The 4,391-nt window shown below is 39.4% G+C and overlaps 1 long non-coding RNA gene across 1 annotated transcript; it reads right to left on the bottom strand.

Annotated features, from left to right (window-relative positions):
* Nucleotides 1-1,800: 1,800 nt before the first annotated feature.
* LOC106961506 (uncharacterized) lies at nt 1,801-3,740 on the bottom strand. Its single transcript, XR_001427784.1, has 2 exons — nt 3,579-3,740; nt 1,801-2,002 (listed from the first exon to the last, which is right to left on the bottom strand). It is a non-coding gene; the product is annotated as an uncharacterized LOC106961506 (long non-coding RNA).
* Nucleotides 3,741-4,391: the final 651 nt, after the last annotated feature.

Below are 4,391 nucleotides of genomic sequence, written 5' to 3'. Positions count from 1 at the left end.
CAGGCGCCTCTACTTGGATAAAAGCCATTTGGTAACGAGTCCAGCTCTCACAGCGCAGGGAGAGCAGGACGCAAGGAGGCAGACAGAACGTGGAGACAAAAGTTCAGAGGCATCTTCTTTATGACGGCTACAACACAGAAAGGGCCATTAAATAATTAATGCCAACATGTATTTTACAAAATAAAAAGCATAAGATTAAGGGGGCTCAGGTTGGGAGAGGCAGACCAGCTCTCAGCCAATCAAATGTGGAACAGAGTGTGCGGAACAATCTGGGACCTGTTACAAATGCTGAAATATAACCAAACTTCACGAGTATTGTGTAAAATAAGGATCACACTTAATAAAAACAGCATTTTTTCATCTGAGTGTGTCATCTGTTGTCCAATAAGTACATTACAATTGTTTAAAATGCATTCAAGCCTTAACGGAAGGGGATTTGAGTTCTAGTAACTGGGTCTTTTAAAATAAGTTAGCATACAGTGGCCACAATGTGGCTTTTTGGGTTTCAGTGAGAAACCCTCTTTGCCCTTCTTGCCTTTAGTATCAATCATTTTAAAACTAAATGCACCTTGTGTCTGCAAAGTTTCATACTTAGAGAAGTGTTTTCCTCAGTTTCTTAATTTAGATATATAGGATGTCCAGTTTAAGTCCTATTTTATCAGGGGGAGCTGTTCTGTCCTTCTCTGCTTACAAAATACAACCATGGAAATGAATCAGCTCTGTTCGATCGGTCCTTCAGTGTTTTATGTGTCTGCTCCTCCCTCCTGGGCCCAGCTGGTAGCAGCAGGTGGCTATCCTTACTGAGTGTGTTTCTCCTGGAAGTTTCCTATAGTTAGGAGGGAGTTGTTCCTCTTCACTGTCTCCACAGGCTTCCTCAGTAGAAGGGACTGCTGCAAAGCCAAACACTTAATGCAATGAAACAGGTTATCTTAGCCCTTTACCAATTGACATTTAATGATCCAGTAATTTTGACCGTATTGTTTAAATATTAGGATCACATTGGACTGTATGTAGTTGGAACATTCTGCACTTTCCATGTCTGTTTTTGTTATTTTCTCATAGCAATGAAAATAAGACATTTAAATAATTCCTACTGCTTGATTTTTATCTCTTTCAATGCTGTAAATATTCAGCAAAGACTGAATTGAATTAAACTGACTGGAAAGTTCATAGCTGTTGCCTTGCAGCAAAAAGATCCTAGGTTTGAATCTGAGCCTTTCTGCATACCATGTGCATGTTATCCAGTAGGAGTTACTGTGTGTTGGTCCTGTGTTGCAACCTGCAACCCCCCAAAATCACTCACTCACTGAGCTCCATAGATACCAGTTTGCAGGTATAAAAAAATGGATGAATGCCATTTTTCTCTTGGATCATAAAAACTATTGATAGACTTTTATTTTTAGATGAGTCTGAATTTTTTCTATATCTTCTTCCAAATGATCCCATGACCTGTTAAGACTGTTTTGCATTATGAGCTCCATTTATTTCTATTACAGTATGACAAGGAACTATGCTGTAATCAAACCAATACCAAGCCTGCATCATGAATATGTTTGGGTTAAAGTTGGATTTACATTTGCTCAGTTAAATTACACATGTTGCTTTCTTGCTGTAAGCTCACTACCAACAAAATTAATTTATGCTTACTAAACACCTACTGAAATCGACGCATTTCATCTAATAAATGCAATTAGATTTTTTTTTGTTTACTTTTCTAGACCACTTTGTCAACACAAGGCAGGTTTTTATGAAACATGAAATTGCAGAAACAATAAATAATACTGGAAGAATGTCCATATGTAGCTTTCTTTTTTTTTTTAATTTGAGGTGATTGTTGGTGTAAGTCTGGTGGGAAGTCACCCCTAATCTTCAAAGAAGCACCTGCTTTGTTTGATTTATGGATTGTTGTCAACAGTCTGGTTTTCTTTGTCAGAGTGGTTGCTCCTCAGGTTTTGCTCCCAGCATACCAACTCAGGACTCTTTGTCTTCTCCTGAAGTCACTCTACACAAACGCTCAATTTAAACAGAGTTCTGCAAAAACATTCTCGTCAGTCGGTAATGATGAATGATTCACCCATCATAAAGTCCTAAAAACCCATGCTGTTGGGAAATAATAACTTCCCTTTGGGCTTAAAATGGAAGGCTACAGAGTTTGTTCATACACAAGTTGACTGCTCGGTTTCCAGGCGTGATAGACGGATGCAGTAGGAACTCCCCTGCATCTAAAAGCCTGACCTAGTCTCTAAGAATTTGTTCACGTAAGGGTCACTCGTCATTAGAAGCTTTAAGGAAGTGCCCTGCATAAAAAGTATGGCCACCCAAAGTGGCTGGCAAGTACTCACTGTGCTTTTCAACCAGACCAATGTCAAAGCTCACAACATTATCAGAAGGCAAGTTCTTAAGAATGACAGCTAACTATGTGCAGGTACGCTGCTAGGAGAAGTAGTGTTCTGATTTGTGAAATTATTCAAATAAAATCAACACTGAACAGCAAACTGTGACACTATAATCCAGAAAATAACTTCTGTATTTACCTGAAATAATAATAATAATAATAATTTAATGGGACAATCAAAAGAAAAAGAAAAGTGTGAATCTTCAGATGTCTGGTTCATCCTTGGGTACAATCCTATACAAGAATGGGTTGAAAGGCCACTCAGCGAAGAATTCATATGTGCAAATCACATTACAAAAAACACATTGCCGTTTGGAAATGCACTCAGAGACAAAATTCAAAATTTTTGAAGACATGTCTTGTCTGATGAAACTAAAATTCAAGTATTTCGAGGAAGAACAGATGAAGCTTGCTCAGTTGAGAACACCATTCCAACATCATGCTGTGTGGGTGCTTTGCAGCAGGAGGGACTGGTGCACTTCATAAAATAGATGGCATCAAAATGAAAGAACAGCATGTGGGAATATTGCAACACTTTAAGTCTTGGCCAGGAAGTTAAAGACTGAGCACAAACGGACAACTCCAAGCTTGCAGCCAGATTTGTTAAAAAGTGCCTTAAGAAGAACAAACGTAGTGTCTTATAGTGGTCATCAAAAAGCATGGTCTTTGTGCCGCAGAAAACCTAGAACTGAAAAAAGGCAGCCTGCAAACTCACTTGAACTAGTTCAGCCAGGTGGAATAAATTAATTTCCAAGCAAAGTATCATGAGAAAATTGAGGAAACTAATTGGACAACTGGATAACAAGAATAACTGCATTAATCCTAACTGACCTCTAACAGGAAGTGTTTACTCTGATTTAATTTTTGTCAGTGAGTAAAAAAAAAGCTTTGTGACTTTACATGTAGAGTATGTAAATACATCTTGCACCTTTTCTAGTGAGGTACCGCCAACAGGTAGCAACTGGCAGAACCTAAGCTCATCATGTTGGCTACCAGACAGTCTCCCTTCCCCTGCAGTAGCAGTTTCAAGCCAGTTTCCCTTGTGTGCTGCATTTCATCATGTTCTACTTTGTTTTTCCCAGGTAAACTGCTTCAAGTTCCTCCTTGAACTCCTGCAGAAAGAAATCCTCTGTGCTAAGTCAACTACATGCTTGGCACAGAGGCTAGTTACCTGGAACCTTACCCATTGTTTGGCAGTTCCTTCTTTCTGGACAAAATCCTCCACACCTGTCTGCACGCCCACCTATGCTCCCCCGTGGTACATCTGAAACCTCTAGAATCCTTGATCTTAATCCAGCTTCTTCTCAGCCTCTGATGCTGACGAAGCACAATCAAAAAGCACAATCAAAAAGCTGTTCTTTAGTTTTGAAGTTTATTACTTGCTTGGTGAAAAAAAGTGATTGCGAACATAACTGTATCTTGCAAGTCCTAAGCAAAACTGAACTACAACCACAAAACAACATTTATTCGATTAGAATTCATCTGATAAACAAAAAGTAGAAGAACAATGATAGAAAGATCTAACATGTGGGATGTACATCTACTCTGATAACTCAAAATAAAATCTTGTCTTGTAAGAGAAAACGCCGTTTATGACAGTGACATAAATCATGCGGCATGATTTTAGGCGATGTCGGCGATTTAATCAACACATCAGGAGGGAGAAGCTATGGGTCTGTTTCTAAGCTAGCTATTTCCAACTATTGTAAATACCGCCGTCTGTGAGCCCCAAATAGGTATGTTACATTCACAGACAAATTAGCTTCACTCGAACAAGTAGAAGCCACGAATAAACTGGAAAACCATTTCAGCTGCTCTGTTCAATCCTCCCGTCCTTCACTTCAGACGTCTGTTACAGCGTCTCGAATGATGCAAAGGGTCAATATCCGGTAATTTCGCGCATGCTCACAACGCAGGAGGGCAAAAAGGCTCTTATTTTCCATGCCATCTATAGCAGTGTTTTTCAACCACTGTTCCGCGGCACACTAGTGTGCCG

This window comes from Poecilia latipinna, unplaced genomic scaffold (assembly GCF_001443285.1).
Source record: "Poecilia latipinna isolate Pla-1442-1.1 unplaced genomic scaffold, P_latipinna-1.0 Scaffold1307, whole genome shotgun sequence".
NCBI classification, from domain to species: domain Eukaryota; kingdom Metazoa; phylum Chordata; class Actinopteri; order Cyprinodontiformes; family Poeciliidae; genus Poecilia; species Poecilia latipinna.
The sequence above is the reverse complement of the archived record's forward strand: the minus strand, read 5'-3'. Positions and strand labels throughout refer to the sequence as shown.